We start from the raw sequence: 16,487 nt of genomic DNA, 5'->3' as shown, positions 1-16,487 counted from the left end.
TTAACGTTTATTTATTTTTGAGATAGAGACAGAGTGTGAACGGGGCGGGGGGTGGGGTGCAGAGGGAGAGGGAGACACAGAATCTGAAACAGGCTCCAGGCTCTAAGCTGTCAGCACAGAGTCCAACACAGGGCTCGAACTCATGAACCGTAAGATCATGACCTGAGCCATGATCAGGTCAACCGACTGAGCCACCCAGGCGCCTCTTCTTAATTTTCATAGAGCAGTTGAATTCATGGAAAATTCATTGTATAATAACATTGTGTTTATATATACAGCAGAGCTCAGTTCTAGGTTCAGGGGATTATATGATGTTATATTACCTCACCAGTGCCCCATGGAACATTTAGATCATTCTGTAATGAAAGCACAAAACAAAACTTCATATTTTAATCCTACGGAGTTACTAATAATGCTAATACTGTTCCTGCTATAATCATAATAATAACATGTTAGTATTGGAAAACAACATAACTTTACTGCAAATGAAAATATTTTTTAAAATGTTTGTTTATTTTGAGAGGGAGAGCATGAGCGGGGGAGGGGCAGAGAGAATCCCAAGCAGGCTCTGCACTGTCAGCCCAGAGCCCGATGTGGGGCTCGAACCCATGAACTGTGAGATTATGACCTGAGCTGGAATCAAGAGTCAGATGTGCAACCGAATGAGCCACCCAGGTGCCCCACAAGTGAAAATATTTTTTAAAAATAGTCATGTTCAGGGGTGCCTGGGTGGCTCAGCCGGTTAAGCAGCCGACTTCGCCTCAGGTCATGATCTAACAGTCTGTGAGTTCGAGCCCCACGTCGGACTCTGTGCTGACAGCTCAGAGCCTGGAGCCTGCTTTGGATTCTGTATCTCCCTCTCTGTGACCCTCCCCCGTTCGTGCTCTGTCTCTCTCTGTCTCAAAAATAAATAAACATTAAAAAAAATAAATAAAAAATAAAAATAGTCATGTTCATCAGAGACCATGGAAATAATGCCACTGGTCCACTAGTATAATGATAAGGCATCCAGAGACCCAGCTTTTATGGAGTGTCCGTGAAGCAGTGTGATGCCGCTACCCAGTGAAGAGGAGAGGAATGGGAAAGAGGAAGGACCCATTCTGAGTCCTGCTCCTGCTCCAAGCACTGTGTGGAGGACTGAACATGCAGCTTTTTCCCAACTCTCACTACAACCTGTGAAATAAGTTAGATAAGGGTCACTTGGCAATCAGGGGAACCAATGTTTAGATTAAGTGACTCGACCCAAGTTTTAAAGGCAGTAAGTGGTGAGGTCAGAATTTGAATGTAGATTTATGTGGCTTCACACCCATATTCACCACTCTGAAGAGGTTGTATCCCAAATGTACACATGTGTGCCACGAATCAAAAAAGATCTACAGACAAAATTCAAAACCGGCTCTCAAAAGATCAGTGAACCAAAATTTCCAGAATTTTTCGGTGACCAAAAGTGAAACTACCCATGAAACAATAATTCCTCATTCAGCCCTCCCCCAGTTCCTGATAACCTCTATTATACTCTCTGCCTTCATGAATTTGCTTGTTTTATGCATTTCATATAAACTGGAATCAGATAGATGGATGGATGGATGGATGCATGGGTGGGTAGATGGGTGTCATTCAGAATTTGGGACAGTGCTTTGTCCTTCCCATTGCAAACTATGTAGCACCCCTTACCCCACTCATCATAGTGATGACAATAAAAACAAGAAGCACCCCATGAATTTGCAAAATGCACTTCAGGAGATGGTATAACTATACCTCTGTAAGAACCGCTGGTCTTGGGGGCTTAGCTTCCAAAGGGTTTATAGTCCAATAAAACATTGGCATATGAACAAAGAATTAAAATAGAGGATGATAAATGAAGAGAGAGAAATATATGCACAGTGCTAAAGGAACCCACAGATTACCGGGATTAACTCTACCTTTAAAAGTCAAAGAAAGCCTTACCTGGAAGTTTCCCTTGACCTGGGCCTGAAAGGCTGAGTGCACCAAGCAGAAAACAAGAGAAGTGCATTTTAGGCAGGAACAGTATACACAGTAATGTGGAACATAGTTAAGAAATTGGGAATAGTTGGTATTATCAAATACATGCTAAGCGTTAGGGGCACCTGGGTGGCTCAGTCAGTGAAGCATCCAACTTCTGCTCAGGTCATGATCTCACAGTTTGTGGGTTCGAGCCCCACGTCAGGCCCTGCGCTGACAGCTTGGAGCCTGGAGCCTGCTTCAGATTCTCCCTCTCTCTCTGCCCCTCCCCCGCTCGTGCTCTGTCTCTGTCTCAAAATATAAATAAACATTAAAAAAATTTTTACAAAAAATACGTGCTAAGCGTTAGAGAATAATGAAACACATAACTGGAACATCCCATAAGTGTCAAGCTAAGGACTTCATGTTATAGGTAACAGAGAATTAAAAAAAAGAAAAAAAGTTAAGCAAGGGGAATGAAAGCATATGATTTGCATTTTAGAAAGCCAATCCTGGCGGCTGTTTAGACTGAAGATTGAGGGAGCAGATAATTGATGTCAACCCATGATTTGACAGAGCTGTTAACTGCGTCATCTAGTCCATTCTCAAATTAGATAGGGGCAAGGAACATTCAGTTATAAAGTACTTTGTCTCCCCCCTCTGTCTGCAGTAATGTGTGGCAGCTCTTGCTGTCGGTGACACCTGTGGCCTCTGCTGTGGGTGTCATCCTCGTCTGCGTGCAGTAACAGCCTCTTAGTGCCGCTGTATTACCCTTAACCCTTTGTCTTCCATGCCACCTCTCACCACAGGAGCCACAACCCCACAAAATGGAAGGCACAAGTTCATTTCCTAAGTTCTGGGCCTGCTCCACAGAGGCCAAAGATTTCCCTCATCTCTAGCAAAGCCATCCCTAGAGTTCTGGCCACTGACTCACTGCCTCCACCCCCACCTCCACCCCTCCCCGACCCTTCACAACTGAGAATACCGCGGCTGGGCTTTCGAAGAAGGAGAGCTCACAGATCTTACACGTCTAGGTTTGAGTTGTCCAAGCGAAAACATTCCTCTTACCCCATTTCTCATAGATCAGTACTTCTCATGTGATCTCAGTATGAAAGTCTGGACTGGGTATAATCTCTGAGAACAGGAAGTCTCACTTCAGAGCCTTCCTTCCCTTGATCAAGACAGAAGTTTTGATAAAGATTATTTGATTTAGTTGATTTTACTATCCCTCAGCTGTTTTCCTTTTCCATCCCACCAAAACATCATACAGCATCCATTTTAGAGGTACTTACACACAATACTTAAGAACTTCTCTTAATGTTTATTTATTTTTGAGAGAGAGATTGACAGAGTGTGAGCAGGGGAGGGGCAGAGAGAGAGAGGGAGACACAGAACCCAAAGCAGGCTCCAGGCTCTGAGCTGTCAGCACAGAGCCTGACGTGGTGCTTGAATCCACAAACCACAAGATCATGACCTGAGCTGAAGTTGGATGCTCAACCAACTGAGCCACCTAGGGAACTTCTATCATGTAATTAACTCCATGGAACAACAACAGAAAAAGCCATAAACTTGACATGCCACTGATGGACATCACTCTGTGTTTGCTTCCAAACCTCCGTGTCCATTCAGATCAAGAGCATGTTGTTGTGATCAGAGTACTCAGGAGCTTGTGGCTGCCATGCTGAAGCAACTGGTCCACATCTTTTTCAGTAAAAAGAAAACCTAATAAAGTGAAGTTTACAAAGTATTTCTCTTCCTCCATGTTTTCACAAAGCTGCAAATAAAGACCTACACTCTGGAAAGCTGACAGTGCTTCCAGTTATTGACATTTTTCCCTTCTACTAGAAGCTTCATTTTAAAGAATTTTTATTTTTTATTAAAAAACATTTTTTTTAATTTATTTATTTTTGAGAGAGAGACCGAGAGACAGAGTGAGAGTGGGGGAGGGGCAGAGAGAGAGGAAGACACAGCATCCTAAGCACCTCCAGACTCTGACCTGTCAGCACAGAGCCCGATGTGGGACTCAAACTCACAAACTACAAGATCATGACCTGAGCCAAAGTGGATGCTTAACTGACTGAGCTACCCAGGTGCCCCTAAAGAACCTTTTAAATGAAACTGGATGTGGAAGGTGTAAAAGCAAGGGGAAATGATGTACTTGCAAAGGAAAATCTGGAAGAATTCTTGTTTTATTTCATTTTTCTATTCTGAAGTTTTTCCCCAGTATAATATAAGCAATATTTATCAATGTGTAATTTCACTGTGGTTGCCCTAGAAAGTGAAACAGGACAACAGAATTAGGGTGAGGCATCCATTAAGCAATCAGGACCTTCCCACTTACACAAATCAGCAGACACTCAAGCCATTGCATTTATGCCTTGTTTGGAACCTAATGTAAATAGCACTGCATGCAGTGAGGCGTATTTCTTAAAATAGCAAACATTCCAGCGTTACCATGGAGAGATCTGACGTGGAGGTTAAGGCAAGAACACACTCTAAATGCTCAAGGCAGACGCTGAAAACCTTGCAGGGATTAGTAGCTCAGGCAGCTCCAGCCAACTTCATATAAGGAGATCTTTCTTAAAGAAGCTTTTCCGTATTCTCTTCTTAAGCTGATGAATGTTGAAGGTGGAGGCTCATTTATAAATCCTCATTCAACATCACTGTCTCCCAGACACAACCTTCATTGGTAACATATCTCAAAAACAGGCCTTACCATCTAAGGCAACCATAGTCCTGACCCTTTAGAGCAGCAAAGGAGGTAGAAAAATAAGGGATTTCATTACAGCTTCATCAGAAATATTTACTGAGCACTTACGATGCACAAAGTACTATAATGTGAAGGAAGAAGAACGCAAAGATGCATAAGGTTTAGCCTCTGCCTTCTAGAGATTATAGTCGAATTGAAAGGTAAGAAAACCACTAATGGCAACAAAATACAAAGCAGTAGAGAAAGAAAAAAACATTATGGACTGGGGTAGGCAGTGAAGATTCTGATCTGTAAGAAACGATTTTAATAAGAGATGAAAAGGAAAGGCATTTGTTTATTCATTTAGTCATTCAGTGATTATTTACTGATATCTAGAACATACCATTCAAAATACCTCAAAAGAAGCTATGGAACATATCAAGGAAACCAGGAGCTGCTTTTGAGAAAAGGTAAACAAAATTGATAAACATTTAGCCAGATTCATCCAAAATAAAAAAAGAGAGAGAGCAAGAATGGGAGGAGGGAGAGGAGGAGAGAGGCAAAGGACTCAAAAAAATAAAATCAAGAAAGAAGAAGGAAAGTAACAACTGATAAATACAAAGGATTATTTTGGATATTATGAAATATTTACACCAACAAATTGGACAACGTCGAAGAAATGGATAAATTCCTAGAAACATATAACCTTCCAAAACTCAAGCAGGAAGAAATAGAAAATTTGAACAGACCAATTACTAGCAAGTAAATTGAATCAGCAAAAAAAAAAAAAAAAAAAAAGAACACCTCCCAATAAACAAAAATCCAGGACCAGGTGATGTCACAGATGAATTCTACCAAGCATTTAAGGAAGAGGTAATTCTAGTCTCAAACTATCCCAAAAAATACAAAAGGAAGGAATGCCTCCATTCATTCTGTGAGGCCAGAATTACCCTGATACCAAAACCAGATAAAGACACTACAAAAAAAAGAAACTACAGGCCATTATCTCTGATGAACATAGATGCAAAAATCCTCAAGAAAATATTAACAAACTGAATCAAACAATGCATTTAAAAAAAAAAAAAACATTCACAGGGTGCCCGGGTGGTTCAGTCAGTTGGGCATCCAACTCAGGCTCAGGTCATGATCTTGTAGTTTGTGGACTTGGGCCCCATGTCAAGCTCTGTGCTGACAGCTCAGAGCCTGGAGCCTGCTTCAGATTTCATATCTCCCCTTCCCTCCACCTCTCCCCGACTCACACATGTGTGCATGCGCTCTCTCTCAAAAATACATAAACATTTAAAAAAATAATAAAATCATTCACCACTGCCAAATGGGGTTATTCCAGGATGCAAGAGTGGTTTTAATATTTGCAAATCAATGTGATACATAACATTAACAAGAAAAAGGATTACAAACCATATGATCATCTTAATAGATGCAGAAAAAGCATTTGACAAAGTACATCCATTCATGATAAAGACTCTCAGTAAAGTAAGTTTAGAAGGAACGTACCTCAATATAATAAAGGCCATATATGAAAATCCCACAGCTAACATCATACTCAATGGTGAAAAACAGAGAGATTTTCCTCTAAGATCAGGAACAAGACACAGATGTCTACTCTCACCACTTCTATTCAATGTAGTATTGGAAGTCCTAGCTGCAAAACAGTCCTATTTATAATTGTACCAAAAATAATTAAATACCAAGAAATAAAATTTTATGATGATGAAGGAAATTGAAGATGACACAAATGGAAAGATATTCTATGCTCATGAATTGGAAGAACCAATATTGTTAAAATTTCCATAGTATCCATTGCATTGTATTAATGCAGCAACATTTTTCACAGAACTAGAACAAGTAATCTTAAAATTTGTATAGAATCACAGAAGATCCTGAATAGCCAAAGTAGATTTGAAAAGGATAAACGGGGGTGCCTGAGTGGCTCAGTCGGTTAAGTGTCCAACTCTTGGGCTGTTCCCTGCACTGGGATGCTTGGGATTCTATTTCTCCACCCCCCCTCCCCCCACCTCTCTGCCCCTTCCCTGCTTGCATTCACTCTCTCTCTCTCAAAATAAACTTTTAAAAAAAAGAAAGAAAAAGGTAGAAGTATCACAATCCCAGATTTCAAGATATATTACAAAGCTATAGCGATCAAAACAGTATGGTACTGGCACAAAAATAGACACCTAGATCGATGGAACAGAAGAGAGAGTCCAAATAATCTATGACAAAGTAGGCAAGAATATACAGTGGGGAAAAGACAGTCTCTTTACTAAATGGTGCTGGGAAAACTGGAAAGCTATACACAAAAGAATGAAACTGTGGACCACTTTAATGTACCATACACAAAAATAAACACTAAGTGTATTGAAGACCTAAATGTGAGACCTGAAACCATAAAAAGAAAAAAATGTAGAAGAAAACATAGGTAGTCATCTCTTTGACACTGGCCTTAGAAACATTTTCCTAGGTATGTCTCCTCAGGCAAGGGAAACAAAAGCAACATTAAACTATTGGGACAACACCAAAATCAAAAGCTTTTGGCACAACAAAGGAAACCATCAACAAAACAAAACATCAGCCTACTGAACGGGTGAAGGTATTTGTAAACGATATATTTAATAAGGGGTTAATATCTAAAATACATAAGGAATTTATACAACTCAACACACACATAAAAAAACCCCAAATAATCCAATTAAAAAATGGAGAGAGGACCTAAATATATATTTTTCCAAAAAAGACAGATGGCCAACAGACATAGGAAAAGATGCCCAACATCACTAATCATCAGGGAAATGCAAATCAAAACCACAATGAGGTATCACCTCACGCTTGTCAGAATGTCTAAACACAAATGACAGAATGTCAAAAACACAAGAGATAACAAGTGTTGGCAAGTGAGGATGTGGAGATAAAGGATCCCTTGTGCACTGTTGGTGGGAATGTAGGCTGGTGCAGTCACTGTAGAAGACAATATGGAGAGTCCTCAAAAAATTAAAAACTAGAATTACCATATGATCCAGTAATTCCGCTACTGGATATTTACCCAAAGAAAACAAAAACACTAATTCAAAAAGATAAATGCACCTCTTTGTTTATTGCAGCATTATTTACATTAGCTCAGATATGGAAGCAACCCATGTGTCCATCAATAGATGAATGGATAAAGAAGATATGGTATATAAATACAGTGGAATATTATCCAGCCATAAAAAATAATGAAATCTTGCCATGCAACAACATGAATGAACCTAGAGGGTTTTATGCTACTTGAAATGAGTTAGGGCTGCTGGGGTGGCTCAGTTGGTTGGGCATCCAGCTCGGGCTCAGGTCATGATCTCATGGCTCATGAGTTCAAGCCCCGCATTGGGGAGCCAGCTTCAGATTCTGTGTCTCCCTCTCTCTCTTTGCCCCCCCGCCCCCACTCATGCTCTGTCTCTCAAAAATAAATAAACATTAGGAAAAAAAAAAAGAAATGAGTCAGAGAAAGGCAAGTACCATATGATTTCACATATATGTGGAATCTAGAAATAAAACAAAAAAACAGACCCATAAATACAAAGAACATTTAGTAGTTGCCAAAGTGAGAGAGGTGAGGGGATGGCAAAACAGGTGAAGGGGATTAAGAAATACAAACTTCTAGTTATAAAATAAGTGAGCCACAGAGATGAAAAGTATGGCATAGGGAAGACAGTCAATAATATTGTAATAATGTTGTATGGTGACAGATGGTGACTATACTTATTGTGAGCATTGAATAATGTATAGAATTGTCGAATCACCATTTTGTACACCTGGAACTAATACAACGTTGCATGTCAACTATATTTCAATCATAAATATTTTTAAAATATTTAGAAGGAGAAAGGCAGAGGTGTGCCTGGGTGGCTCAGTAGGTTAAGTTTCCAACTCTTGATTTCAGCTCAGGTCATGATCTTGCATGGATTTGAGCCCTGCGTTGGGCTCTGCACTGACAGTGTGGAGTCTGCTTGGGATTCTCTCTCTTCCTCTCTCTATGCCCCTCCCCTCTTTCTCTGTCTCTGTCTCTCAAAATAAATAAATAAGCTTAAATTAAATTAAAAAAGAAAAAAGAAAGGCAGAGCCTTTCCCTGTAAGGAGCTTGCATCTCAATTAAGGGAGATAAATTACGAAGTAACCAAACAAATAGCTAATTGTAAATTACAGTAAGTACTTTCAAGAAAACAAAGAGCAGGGACTAACCAACTTTTTCTGTAAAAGGCCAGATAGTAAATAATTTAGACCTTGCAGGCCATAAGGTTTCTGCCACTGTAGCACAAAAATAGCCATACACAATACATAAACGAATTGGCATGGCTGTTCCAATAAAATTTTATTTACAAAAACAGGGGATGAATTTAGCCCACAGTTCATAGTTTGTTGACCCCTAATAGAGAATTAGGAGGAATGGGTAGGGCCATTATAGGTAAGGGGATGATGGTAATTTTGAGGTGTCTCTGACACATCATTTGCAGATACAAATATGTCGTTGGCTACTTCAGAGTTGAACTCAGAGGAAAATTTTGGGATAAGATACAAATGGAAAGTTACTGGTTTAAAGATGGAAAAGGATAAGATGATATTGAAAGAGAATTAAAATAGGGAGGTGAAAAGGTCTAGGACTGAGCCCCAATGAACACCTACAGAAGGTACAAAGTAGATGTGACTCTTAGCTCACAAATTCGGTCATGCAGGATTTATCACATTTCTTTACTTTCTTTAAATCAATTTAATGTTACCCTGAGTCCCAGTCCTAATCAGGCTAATTCAGTTTCATCCGTTTGGTACATATTCCTCCCCACTCTCTCATTTACGTTAAGGTGAAGGTTCCCAGGATTTATCAGGTGCCAAAGCATCAAGTGATTACTCTTCCCATTGGTCCACCACTGAAGTTCCCCTGCCCCAGCAAGCATGGTTCTGCCAGCTCTAACAGCTTGTTATATTAGAGGCTTTTATGGAGCCAGAACCCCTTGACCTAGAGTCTAGCCTCTCTAAGTCACCCATTGCCTTCTCCCCACCCAGGTCCTGCTGCTTCCCTGGGGGCACTAATATGGAATGGAGGTGGATCGCTGTTACTCTCTGATCCCCAGTCTCCTGATCTGGGTGAAATCTGACCCCGTCCTTTTCTGTTGCCCTCAAAGACATTTCTTTTTCTTCTCTTCCCCACTGGGACACCTGACTTAATCTTCTCAGTTGGTTTACAATTTTATTAAAGTCAGGAAATGCATTTGACTTCAGCCTCTGCTCTTTGCTCTGCAAAAATTCCTGAGTTAATTAAATGGTAAGGGCCTGACCTTCAGATTAGATGAGGGAGGCAGGGCACACAGGCAACAACACAATTTATATCCTGTCACCATATTATTAGGAAAGGAGTATGAGATGTAGCTGAAAAGTAGATTAGAATCTTTCTGTAGAGATATTGAAATGCCAAGCTGAGGGTTTAGGACTTCATCCTATAGGTAATGGACAATGATGGATCTTTACCATGAATGTCCTGGAAACCGTATGGAGGATGATTAGAGGGGCATAAGCTTCTAAGCCTATGTGACATCGTTCAAAAGTTTTAGGTTTCAAGAACCTGAAATAGAAAATGTAGTGAAAACGCGAAGCAACATTTCTGAATGTGCTAGAGATGTTCAGAAAAAGGATCCCAATTTAGTGTTTAGCTCAATAGGGAAGGATTTTGAGGAGCCAAAGGTAACAACTCAGAAGTTTACAAGTCCACTCAGTTACAGGAAATGATATGGCTGACCTTATCTTTCCTGCTGATCTCTCTCTAGCTTTTGACAATGTTAACCATTGCTCTCATTCTTAAAACCCTGTCCCCAGCTCACCTGTGCTTTGATTGCAGAAGAGCCCCACTTAGTTATTTTTCACTTAGTTTTCTCAGTCACCTAAACTCAGCATGTTCCTAATCAGATTTTTCATTACCTTTTTACAGATGAACTCAACTCTCACATTTCTATTCATTTAGACCATGTTTTCTACCAGTCTTTGACACAAAAACCCTTATCTCCTATATTGTTTCTTTTCCTTCATCCTCTCTACATCAAGTCCCGCTGTTCAGTCCTTTAAAATAATTCTTACTTACCACTTTTTTCCATTTCTTTTTTCTTTTAAGTTTAGTTATTTATTTTGAGAGAGAGAGAGAGAGAGCACGCACACAAATGGGGATGGGCAGAGGGTAAGAGAGAGAGAGAATCTCAAGCAGGCTTCTGTCAGCACAGAGGCCAATGTGGGGCTCAATCTCACCAATCATGAGACCATGACCTGAGCTGAAATCAAGAGTTGGATGCTTAACCAACTGAACCACCTGGGCGCCCCTTTCTTTCCATTTCTACACCAGACTTTTTATATTACCCCACATGTGAATAACTGCAATGGCTTTTTAGCAGGTCTTCCTGTAACCATCCCAAAATCTGAAATTCCCTGAAATTCCAATCCATCCTGTTGCCTGGCTAATTTTCCTACAATGAAGTTTTCACCATGCCATTCTCTGCTCAAGTCTGTAACATTAAGTCTAAATTCTTTTGCGTTTGCCAAACATTAAATTCTAGTTGCCAAGGGGAACCTGAGTGGCTGAGTTGGTTGAGTGTCCTAACTTCAGCTCAGGTCATGATCTCATGGTTTGTGAGTTTAAGCCTCACATCAGGCTCGCTGCTCTCAGCACAGAGTCTGCTTCAGATTCTCTGTCCCCCTCTCTCTCTCTGTCCCTCCCCTGCTCGTGCTCTCTCTCTCTCAAAAAAAACCTTTAAAAAAAAATTCTAGTTGCCAAGACTTACATAGCACCACAGAAAGTGTCTGGCTTACAGTTGGCTCTTCATACGTGTTCTTTAAATGACCAATTATAGAGGATAAGTTGTATAAAGTAGGATGAACCAGGCCATTCAGATGCCCCTTGAAATCTCCAACATCTCCCTATGGGCTAGCACTGTATCTAACCCACTTCTAAGACTATTGATGATGCTCTTTTCTTTTTCTGGAGTCCTATGTAAGACCCATCTCAAGTGCCATTCTTGTCCCCTTCAACTATACCAGCACACACCAATCTCAACTTTTTCTGCATTCACGATGAGTTTGTCAGTACCATTTCATTTACCAATCAACTGTACTAATTTTAGCATGCACATTTTCTCCCCTTCAACTAAACTGAGAGCTCACGGAAGACAGAGAAAAGACATACTGAGTTTGCACAAATTCTTGCTCATTGGTTGATTGACTTAATATATACTTTAAAATTCACTTAAACAGCTATAGGTATTTAATAACTTAACTTGAAAGACTCTGTTTACTATTTCAAGATGGATTCTGCCGATGACGGTATTACTGCAATTTGTAGTTGAACTGGAAATCTCCTGGTTTTGAAACAAGTGTTCCAAAATGCTGTGGGTTTTTTTGGTTTTTTTTTTAATGTTTGTTTATTCTTGAGAGAACACGAGCAGGGGAGGGGCAGAGAGAGGGAGACACAGAATCTGAACCAGCTCCAGACTCCAAGCTGTCAACACAGAGCCTGATGTGGGGCTCAAACCCACAAATCCTGAGATCATGACTTGAACTGCTTAACCGACTGAGCCACCCAGGCACCCCCAAAATGCTGTATTTTTTTAATTACTGCAAAGCATGATTGCTTGTGGCTTCTTAAAGATTTCCAACCATCACAGGGAAACCATGTACATGCTTGTGTTACCATAAATCCTAACTGGCTTTACTTTGATATTCTTGCATTTCCTCATCTGCTTTAGCCTCTCTGCCAGAATCACTTTTTTTTTTCGGCATAGTTTTTAGTAATTAGAACAGCTATTTCCAATGTCATAATTAGAGTAATGAAACCTAACACAACTGTTTGGGACATGGGGATTTTCCACCTCCCTGATTCTCTTGGAAACACCTTACCAGCCCAGAATTAGGTCTCAGAAGCACTCCAACATAGGAGTTACAAAAGTGGCAATGGTTCCAAGAGATACTTCCCAGGCCCCAAAATCTGGAGATCAAAATGGAGATCGTGCAAAAGATCTCTACCATATTACTACTTAGGAATTTTGTTTCAAATGAGAATGTAGTTCCCTAAATCCAACAGTCTGTAAGTAGTTCTTCATTGATAGGTTTTTCCATTTATCTACAGAACTTCTGATCTTTGGATTGAGATTTTTCTGAATACAGTTTAGGATAGTTCTAATTCAGTGGTTTTCAAAGTGTGATTCCCAGACGCAGCATCAGCACGACCCAAATTTGTTAGGAATGCAAATACTTGGGCCCCACCCCAGGCAAACTGAATCAGAAACTCTAGGAAGTAGGTCCCAGCAATCTATTTTATCACACCCTCCAGGGTGTGAAGCCAGAGGCTGAAAACTACAGTTTAAATTCAACATGTTTACTTTGTAGAGTAGGAAATTAAGGGCCAGCGACTAATGACTTCACTAGGACATATAGGTGGTAAGGGCTGTGAATGCATTTATCAATGTATTTTGAGGGCAAACTGCTGATATATAAAATTAATTTAATTCATAACAGCTTATCATAATATGAAACCTGTTCTCAAATTTTTATTACATAACTTTAATAAGTTTTAGAAGTAATTATCCTATTCTAAATCACCTCAGAAGCTCTAAGTCTCACCTTAACAGTATGCTTCAATCATATGTGTGGTGTGCATATGCATATAAAATAATATTTTTTAAAGTTCATATGATAGACACTATAAAGTTTTGAATTTGCAGTTGGGCTTTTTATAGAATTTTTTGCTAGACTGTATTTTATTTAACCACTTTTGAAAGCTATTCTTATGATAAAATGGAGGTTACTTCCTACCAAAGAAATCTCTCAGATTAAAAGTTTATGGGTAATACATACTTTATATTTAGTTCCTCTTTTTTACTTTTTAATGAACTATTCTAACATATATGTAAAATCTATAGATCTCAGAGTTGTAATTGTACAACTGAGAATTGTACACATCATGTACACATCACCCAAAACAAGATAGAGAATATTTACATCACCCCAGAAAATTCCTTTGTGCCCCTCTGCAGTCAATTCTTACCCTGTCTCATCCCTCATAACCACTTTCTGCACTTCTATCACTATGGTTTCAATTTTTCTTGTTGTTAGGCTTAAAATAAATGGAATCACACAGAATGTATTGACTTGTATATGGCTTGTTTCACTTACTATGCTTTTGAGATTCATTCATGTTGTGGGTATCAGAATTTTTTACTGCTGATTAGTATTGTACAAATATATCAAAATGTGCTTATCTTACCTATTTCTTAGTAACAATTTTTGTCTTATCACAAAAACAATTCATGCTGAATATAGAAAATTATAGAATACAAATGAGGGAAGAAGAAGATAAGTATCCATAATTCCACCCTCCAGACATAATCACCATTTAATAACTTGTTTATCCTCTTTGAATCTTTATATAAGTTGTCCACATATATAATACATGTAGTTATTATATATATTACAAAAATTCTCATTTTAGATTCAAGTTTTTACTACTTAGACTCTGATGTTAGTGTGTTAAATAGGCACAAGTCTTTGTTTAGAATATTTTCCAATTAAAAAAAATTAAAAATTATACATGAATACACATTTATTTCCAACAATTCAAATGACAATGATATATATGAAAAAAGTAAATGTTAGTATCCAACCGCCAATTTTACTTCCCTTCTCATAGGTAGCCAGTGTTAACTAAATACAAATTTTTAAAAAAATTTTTTTAAATGTTTATTTATTTTTGACAGAGAGAGAGAGACCGAGCATGAGTGGGGGAGGGGCAGAGAGCAAGGGAGACAGAATCCAAAGCAGGCTTCAGGCTGTGAGCTGTCAGCACAGAGACCGATGCGGGGCTTGAACTCACAGACTGCAAGATCATGTCCTGAGCCAAAGTCGGACGCCCAACCGACTGAGCCACCCAGGCATCCCAACTAAATACAAAATTTTGACCAAGATGATATTTATAAGGACCATGAAGTGCTGAATTTATTATCACATTTTTTTCTAAGTTTGTTCTTTTCTTTTTTTTTTAATGTTTATTTTTAAGAGAGAGAGAGAGAGACAGAGACTGAGTGCGAGCAAGGGAGGGGTAGAGAGAGAGGAAGACACAGAATCCAAAGCAGGCTCCAGGCTCTGAGCTGTCAGCACAGAGCCCGAAGTGGGGCTCGAACCCATGAACTGTGAGATCATAACCTGAGCTGAAGTCGGACGCCTAACCGACCAAGCCACCCAGGCATTCCTCTAAGTTTTATTTCTTAATTTTTATGTACAAGTTTTGTTATCTATACACCAGTGATCTTTTAGTGGGGATGAAATTATATAATACCAAATGCTCACATTAGGACCAGTTCTAGTATTATATAGTTTGCTATCCACTTCAAAATAATGGTTTTTAAATATTTTTTCTAAGCGTGAATAGAGTGGTATCTTCGAATTTTCTGATTGTTGAGTGGATTTATTCCTATCTGTTGTTGGAAGCTTAGATATGTATAGCTCTCTGTATGTTGATCTTTACTGACAGATAGCAAACGTCTATTCAATGATAAATTGCCTTTTCTCCATTTATACTGGTTTGTACTTCTACACCAAGCTACTTATATATTGTCATTAAAGTTTAGAGACTATCAATCAGATGCAAAATCTTACTAAGGAATAGAAAATAATACAAAGTATTATTTAATTTACTCCTGAAAAGCACTTTGTTTCATTATTTCGTTTCTTTTTGAATGTTTAGAGACAGAGAGAGAGAGAGGGAGACAGAGGATCCAAAGCGGGCTCTGTGCTGACAGCAGAGAGCCCCATATGAGGTTTGAACTCAGGTACTGAGATCATGAGCTGAGCCAAAGCTGGCCACTTTGACTGACTGAGCAGGCGCCCCAATTACTTTGTTTCATGAGTATTTTCCTCAGTAGGAAAATGTGGCTGGCATCGACAATCGAAGATGAGGACTTAACTTATGTCTTAATTTGTACTTTTATGGACCTTTGCATTCTTTCAGCTCTTTAGAACTATACTTAAGACAGAGTACAACAGGGTATAGTCCTGGCAGGCAGGCTGTTAGGGAAGTCCAGAAACTCCTTGTCTCTCTATAGATCACTACAGATCCCAAAGATTGTTGTTTACTTTCTTTTGACTTTGAAGCTCATATACCCAGAGGCAGGCAAAAATGTAGCTGTAATTGAGTTTTCCTTGGAAGTCTATTTTACATTCTTGGTTTTTAGGGCCAGAACATGCATATTTTAAGTGAAATAACATATGCAAAGTTCTATAGCTCCTCCAAACTCACAGATCAAAGGACTCTCCTTAAGATGGAGGTACTAAGATTTTGTTTTGGTGATTAAGAGAACAATAAAATCTTATGTGTGCAAAGCCCCATAAAGTTTTAAAATTATTTTAAAATATTTCCATTATCATATTGAAATAATAGTATAAGCTATTATTTAACGAGCAAAGTACTGTTAAAACACTTCTAAATCATTTCCTTTAATTCTCCATAAGAAGTTTGGAGGCCTGTTCAGAGTTCTTATTAGGAGTTATGGGCTCTGTCCTAGAGACGAGGTTCAGAAATACTTAAAACTGTTGCTGCCCTTAACCTCTCACAAGGCCAAGCCAGTATTTTTGTAACTGGGAAATGTCCTGCTGTTGGGGGACTCCAGGTGATCCGCTGGGGCTGTTTTTCTTCCTGTCCGGTGTCTGCAAAGCCTCTTAAGCCAACAAGGGAAATCTTTATTATAAATGGAAGTTGATACCTCCTATTCGGGAGCTCCAGCTTCCCCCCACTGTGCACATTCTAAGTTCTGTATCC

General features: G+C 39.2%; 1 protein-coding gene across 17 annotated transcripts in view; it reads left to right on the top strand.

Annotated features, from left to right (window-relative positions):
* LOC132671191 (myomegalin) overlaps nt 1–16,487 on the top strand; it is a 216,426-nt gene that overhangs the window by 118,120 nt on the left and 81,819 nt on the right. The window lies entirely within an intron of this gene.

This window comes from Panthera onca, chromosome C1, assembly GCF_046562875.1.
Source record: "Panthera onca isolate mPanOnc1 chromosome C1, mPanOnc1 haplotype 2, whole genome shotgun sequence".
NCBI classification, from domain to species: Eukaryota; Metazoa; Chordata; class Mammalia; order Carnivora; family Felidae; genus Panthera; species Panthera onca.
Note: the sequence above shows the minus strand (reverse complement) of the source record. Positions and strands in the feature narration are given on the sequence as shown.